The sequence below is a fragment of the Benincasa hispida genome, chromosome 3, assembly GCF_009727055.1.
Source record: "Benincasa hispida cultivar B227 chromosome 3, ASM972705v1, whole genome shotgun sequence".
Lineage (NCBI taxonomy): Eukaryota > Viridiplantae > Streptophyta > Magnoliopsida > Cucurbitales > Cucurbitaceae > Benincasa > Benincasa hispida.
The window spans coordinates 58,208,197-58,216,262 of record NC_052351.1 but is presented as its reverse complement, the minus strand read 5'-3'; positions in this window follow the sequence as shown (position 1 = coordinate 58,216,262).

Genomic DNA, 8,066 nt, shown 5'->3' with positions numbered 1-8,066 from the left:
CGGACGGACGTAGCACTGCATGCGCGCAGAGTGTGGGCTGGCTGTGCGTCCGGCTAACTTAATGCCTCACCAACGCAACCTTGTTTCTTTTGATCTCCAATCAACTTGGCAGCCTAATAACTCAAACGTCACTCTCTAAATATGCTCTCAACACACAATTTATGTAATGGTATGAATAAATTCCTCCTACCCAACCCCTCTATTTATAGCCATTTCAAACTCACCCCATGGTGACAACTCAACTCCCATTTGTCTCACTTTGGAGCTGTCAACACTCAGCCTATCCAGCCTAGCCTTGAGTTATTCTCATTTTAGCTTGCTAGCAAAAATCTCCTTTTTTGCATGAATTTTCCTTCACCTACCTCCTGCTTGAGGTGATAAGACTTCAATTGCATGAAATCTCCTTTGTCCATCTCCTACTAGAATTTTGTGTGATCCTCCTTAGGACTGTTGAGTATAGAGTAATGACCCTTGTGATTGAGTAAGCATATTTTTGTGTGAATGTGTGATTCTGCCTTGCTCGGGACGAGCAAGAATTAAGATGGGTGTTTGATAGCACTCAAAAAGAGCTATAATTCCTAGCTTAATTTAGGCTTGTTAGTGGATTTTACATGTTAATTATCCTATTTTGTAGGTATAGAACATCGAAGAGGTAGAATCGAGCATTTGGAGTCAAATGGGGTTAATTTGAAGCCATTTGGAGGTAATTTGAGCATTCAGACTTCAAAGATGGAGAAATGACAAAAATACTTCTGATCGGAATGTTGCAACCCCCACTCAATGCTATAATGCAACATTGTAAGGCAGTAGGCTCGTATACAAGGCAGCGTCACAACACTACCCTTAGCGTTGCAACACTGCGAAAATTAACGGAATGCCAGTGCATCTGCGTGCACGCTGGCCGCAAACAAGCGTCACACGTAGCATCGCACCTCTGTCCCAATGCTTGTGGGCTAAATCAACAGAGCGTTGTAACGCTCTTGCTGGTGTTGTAATGATGTGCTTATTGTATAAATGTGTTCTTTACCAATTAGGTAAAAAAAAAAAAAGAAAAAAAAAAGGAAGGGAGGAGGCTGATTTTCATGGAAGCCGAAGTGGAGCTTGAATTTCCTTCTTCTCCTTTCATATTTTAGCATCTTAGCTTAGGTTTTACATATTTATTTTTGGTTGTAATCTATGGATTGGATCTTCATCTTGAATTTTTCTATGAATTTATGAGGTAAATCCTATTTAATTTCTTAGAACAAGAGGTTCCATGTTCAATTTCTTGAGATTTCCTTGACTAAATTTGATATCCTTCAACTCTATGCTTTCTTTGAACCTTGATGTAATTTAGATTTGCGTTTATATGTTACACTAACGACGCTATCATAATTGCATATCTCTGCTAGTTAAATTTGAGCTTGTATGTTTCCTTGTGCTCGCCTATGCGTGAATTTACCCCAGTAGCATAGGATTAAATGTGAATGCTTAGATTTATAGGTTGGACTAGAATCTTAGTAATACATGTTCAACCTAGGTTCAAAGAACAAATTGATTAATTGAATTAGGTTGTCCAATCAATTAGTCCACACAATTGAATCCTCAATCTTCATGCATATGAATTTTAATTCTATATGGACGCTATCGAACCTGAATTAAGAGCATTTAGTTTAATTAGCGAATGACTCTCCAACATTAATTAATAATTAGGACACTTAATTGATTCGGTTTTAATTAATTGTCGGCATTTATAGAGACTAGTTAAGTCAAATCGATTTAGTTGTGCATGCATAGAATGGATATTTGTTTAATTATTGAATTTCATGATAGAAGTTGCATAGGATTCTCTCTCTTGCTCTAGAAATTAGATAGACCCCTATCCTAGATTACATTTACCCTTGCATTTTATGTTTCACCCTTTCTTCTCTTTCCACACCAAAACCCCTCATTTACCGCTCTAGTTAGGAATTTGGCTTAACGAAACAAATCGCACTTTCCTATAAATCGACCTCACACTTGCTGGTTATGCTACTTATTAGTATAAGAAGTAGGTTTCAATGATTTATAAATATTTTTTTTATTTCGGATTGAAGTCAAATTAACGACATCGATTTTAATGCGAACAAATATCTGCAAACCAAAATTGTATGCTCTGCACATTGCACATTATATATTTATTTACGTTTTTTGGCCTTGATGATCTAATATTTTTCTTTAATAATAAAAATGCTTTGTCTACACCTAGATGTACCTAATAAATTGTTAATGAATCATCTGTTGTTCTCTTACCACTAACATTTTCACACTTTCTTTGCATATCGATTCCTTTTCTGTTATAGCATATATTAATTTTTTAAAAAAAAAAATTATCAACAACGATATTTTATCATAAAGAGAGTAAAGTTAAAATCTTAAAAAATGTGAATATTTTCAGTGCTAATTGCATCTTAAGCATGTTTCTCATGGGCTGCACACATTCACATGATGTCAGAAAAGCAAAATACAATAGATTTGAAAGACAAGCCAAAAAGGTTTGTTGGCTCTAGAATGAAAATATTCCATCTCAGCTTACTTTGTACAATTCCCTATTTGTGATACAAAATACAAGTTCAACATTTTTTCCAATATACTCATAGACTGTCCTTTGTGCGTTTTTCATCATTTCTAAAAGTATATACAAAGATCCAATTTGATTCACCAGCTCAAATGCATTAACTAGGGTTTCAAAATCCTATAATATTTGAACTTTTAATATTTTTTATGTTCATTAAAGTGTATTTGAATTGACTTAAGAAAAAAGTATTTTTTTTAAAAAAATCCTTTTTATTTAAATATTTTTAATAAAAACGAATTAAAATATACTTGACCACTCCAATTTCTTTCTAAATGATTTATTTTATAAATTAAACATTTGAAAATGTATTCCAAACATACCCTAAGTCACGTTGATTGCAGAAAAACTAAACTTCCAACATAATTCTTAATTATGTATAGTTAGCATGTCGGGTTAATATTAAATGAATCTATTATAGGATAAACAGACATAAAATGTAGAAGAGAGTCCATCAGAAACATTGTACTATAAAAACCAAAACTCACACAACACTATTTGAAAATCAAACTTATAATTTAGGTTAAATTATAAACTCTGATGAACTTTAGAAGTTTGTTTCTATCCAGTCTCTAAGGGCGCCACCTGTTTGGTAGAAAATCCAAAAATAAAAATTTGAAAATAATGGATTAAATGAATACAGAGTTGTACTTCATGTTTTCAAATATGTGTTTGGTAGCAGAATTTAGAAATTGAATTATAATCTAAATAATTGTAAACTAGTTGTAGTTACACAATAAACGTTAGTTGACAATATATTATTGTTAATTTATTTATAAACATGTTTTATGTTAAAAAAAAATTGTATAATTATTTTTTTATAATATTATATAATTTATAGGAAAATTTGAAATTTCGGTTCCTATGATTTGGAGTAAGTTAAAATTTAAGTCTTATGATGTATGATTATACCCCTATGGTTTTATAAAAACTTCACAATAAATAGTCCCTATGATATGAGCTATTTAAGAGGATTTAACCAAACATATAGACTATCAAATCATAGGAATTCAATTCTAAATTTTAAAATTGTATGGAACTTTATCCAAATTATAGGGACCAAACTTGGACTTTAACCTAATTTAATTTATTTTACATTACATAGTACATAGTTTAGTTTTTGTAAAAAAAATTAAATTGAGTTTATAACATGATATACTGTATTTCTAAATGTTTTTATCTTTATTTAATATAATTGTGTATTTTAAATTTTAAAATTCAAATTCTGGATATAAAGAAAACAGAAAAATATTGTTTTCAGAATTTACACTGTTTGAATTATATAATCCGAAAACAATTTTTAGAAACAGAATTTAGGTTATCTACCAAACATATGTTCACTGAAAATGAATCTAAAAACATAAAACAGTATCTTGCAAATCAAACAAGCCCTGAACTTTTGAAATTATGCATTAATAGTTCTTGAACCTTTAAATTTTTTAAAATTCATGGATCTCCTAGATACGTAATTGAAAGTTTAACATTTCATTAGACATAAAATTCAAATTTATATATAAGAGATCAATTAATTAACTCTTGAAATATTTGAATGTGATAGCGAAATATTAGAAAAAAATTGAAAGTTCATGTATCTATTAAACATTTTTAAATGTTTATGGACTAAACTTATAATTCAACCTATGATTTATAACCATAAACAAATAATAACAAGAATAAAATAAATTTTTGTTCAATCTATGCTCAAGAAAAAAAAAATGATAGATTTGTATCTAAACTAACCATATAAAATGGAGGGAAAAATGTAATTTATAAAAACTCAAGTTCAAAATCAAACAACCACTTCAAAAAACATAAATTGTCTTAATAAACTAAACTTATTTTTTTTTTTACAAATTTTAAAGATTGGAAATTTTAAAAGACAAATTATTCAACAAATGACAGATGTGTAATTGATTATTAAAAAAATATCAACAATTTTCATGCTTGACAGCCATAGATGGGTAAGGAGAGGTGGAAAAGGCAAAGGAGAAGAAGAACCATAATGAAAAGGGGAACCATGAGCACCACCGTAGGCGGCGGCGGAAACGGTGAAACACCACCGCAATCTACTCTCTCCATGTGTAAACTAGCTTTTCTTGGGATAACGGTTGTGGCGGCGCCGCCGTGGAAGAAGGTGGAGCTATCGGGTGAAGAGCTTGGACATGGAGAAAGGTTTTAAACCCATTACTGTAATATAGTGACCCTTTTTGGAAATCAGTGGTTTAGACATAGTTATAATTAATTACATTAAAGCTATTGAAATAATAATAATAAATTATAAGCCAATTGGTAATGAGACTACTCTACCACGTCAAGTTCTCGACTATGCTCTTTAGGCTATACATTTTCCAAATTTTATTCAATTTGATTGGGTAAATATATATTTGTTTTATTTAGAGAAAAAGAAAGAAGATGCATGCCTTCTAATCTATATTTAGTTAAAAGAAAAACCACATCTTATGTTACTATATATGAGTTGTGTGAGTTGTAAATTAAGAAATTCTTAGGCTAATTTAATTTTTTTTAAAAAAAAAAAAGATAAAATATATCTTTAAAAGGATTAATAGGTCATGATCACTTATTTGGTATGAAAGGTTGATGGACAAAATCGAGTATCTTATTTTTTGTTGCTCATATGACGTGCCTAGAAAAAAAAAAGACTAGTTAAAAAGACAGTAGTTGGAGACCTAGTGAACTTAATGTGAAAAAACTGTTCTTAAAAATATCTAATTTAGTTGATGCGATGAAGAAGGAAAGCTAGTTTGAACGGACTTAAGACGTGGAAGGAAAAAAATTTGTGACTTTCAAACTAAGAAGTTAACTTAAAAGGTACCTCAAGGTACTTAGGTTATCCCCACTCTTGTTCGGATAAAAAGACTCTAGTTTACTTAACTTGATAAGGAGAAAAAAAAATTGAAATTTAAAAATAACAACGATTGGTGAAGTAGAATTCTACAAATCGTAGATAGAAAGGTAAAATTTATAAAGGAGTTAAGTAGGGTTCTACTTTGTGAATTGAGTTTATGTTATGCTTGGAAAGTGAAAAGAACACTTTGAGTTTGTGGTTCTTAGCAAAGATAAATGTGAGGAAAAGAAAAGTATTTAGAAAGGGTATTATTATCTAGAGAAAATAAACAAAATCAATTATTTAAAACTAGAAGCATATAAGATAGGATTGGGTGTTTACTATCTGAGCATTACTGTAAGCAATATTCTTACTATTTGCAACTTTGGACCTTAGTATGTGTTGGTTGAAGATATAACTTGCTTAGATTATTGGTTGTGGAACTCAATGTTAGCATGTAAATATTCTCCTCAAAATAAAAGCTTAAGGAAAATCAAGTATTGGAAGAGTGCTCGGGAAACTTCTTTAGATTATAGAAGAGTTGGAGAAAATAACATTTTATGTGAAGTTGTTTGGTGACAATAGTTGCTGAGACTTGTGGAAATGGAAGGATTAAGGCTTTGTTAGAGTAGGGGTAAGTTATTGATGATATGAAGCAAGGGTTAAGAGATTTTGATTTCCGGAATATATTAGAATAAGAAACTAGCGACGCCATCAATTCGATTTAAAGGTAAAAGTAATCTAGCTCTCCAAGTAAAGAACCAGTTGTATGTACGTTAAGGTTAAGTAAATAAGATCTTCCAAGATGACCATTACCACAAGAGATGAACTTGAAAGTAGAGCACCTATATTCTTCAGGGTTTTTAAAGAGTCGCTCTGGCAGAGTTAAATATCATTTCGCAGATACTAAAACTAATTAGCAAAATTTTTACACCCTAATTTTTAACCTTATAAGCACTCGAGTTTTTTTTTTTTTTTTTATTACGAAAGAAAGATGGATCCATGTAATTATGGATCAACTGTTATCAATTGAATATGGTAGCGTAACCAGATCACATAAGACGCAGGGGATTACCAAGGTTGTTAGGTCCCCAAACCAAATTTCAAATCCTGATCATAGGGCACCACAAATAATATGTTTTCTCTTTCATAGAGAATGAGTTGACCAACTCTATGGAGTTGGATATTCTCAAAATAGATTTATGAATTAGGAAAGTTTTTTTCTTACAAACTATCTTCATGGACCAGTTATAGTTATTACGAGGTTATCTTAAAAACTATGTACACTGAGTTCTTCCATATATAGTTTTACTAATTTCTCCACCACTCGTATGAAGATTTCTCTGTGCTAGTATGATTAGTTGAGATATATACTTTTGGTAAATAAGACTTTTTAACCCACCTCATTTTTTATAGTGAATAGGTTAAAAGTACTTTTGATTATCAACATCTTAAGTGTCATAATTGTATATGGAAGACCACACTTTGTGAGGTATCAATTCCACTTTGTTTGATAGACCCCTGCTTCACATCGAATTTTTGGAAGTATTACTAGACAGCGTTGGACACTCAGTTAAAATTCAGTATAGGTTACATCAACGGTTCAATGGTCAGATTGAGCATTTGAACCAAACTTTAGAATATGTTACGCAATTGTGCATTAATTTTTGTAGAGAGAATTGAGAATCTAACTTACATCTTACGAAGTTTTCATACAATAATAGGTATTAGGCTAAAATGAGCATGAAAACTTTTGAGACTCGTTATGGAGAAGTTCCTAGTCTTCTATTTATTGAGATAAAGTCAAAGAACAAAAATTTTTTGTTCATGAGTTAGTTCATACTACTAATGATGCTATTCAGAGTTAAGAATGCAAACAATACAGAGTAGACAAAAATATTATGTCGATATTAGGTAGAGAGACTTACAGTTTGTTGTAGGTGATAAGGTAGTCTTCAAATTAGCCCCTATGCATGAGGTGTTTTGAGGTTTGGAAAGAATTCCCTAGGTTCATATTTTATTGGATAATTTGATATCTTAGATCAAGTTGGTCCTGTAGCTTATCGTTTAGCTTTACTACTGTCGATCTTTGGATTTACAACATTTTTATGTTTCTATGTTCAGAAATTATATGGCATATTCATCTCATGTGCACTACAAGCTCTTTCATCTGAATGGGAACTTGAATATGAGGAGAAACCTGTATAAGCACATTCTTGCAAGATAAATAAAGACTTTATGGAACCGAGAGTTACCGCTAGTTGAAGTGCTTTGGCATAATCACCATTCTGAAAGAACGTGATGACGGGATGAGAATGAGATATGCATAGCTCTATCAAGATAAGAACTTTTGAGGATAAAAGTTTTTAACGGTGGACAATTGTAACATCTCCGGTTTCAAAAAATTTTAAATTAAATATCTTTAATTATTGGGTTTTATTTCCCTTTAATTTTAGATTTTGGAGCTAAATTGGAGATAAGTTGGAAGAGATAATTAGTTTAATTTTGAAACTTAATTGATAAAAAGATTTCAAAATTTTGGAAACATTTTGAGTTTAAGAAGGAAAAGAGAAAAGTTGGCTTTGATTAGTCAAACTTGGTTTTATTAATAGGGACACTTGCAATAAT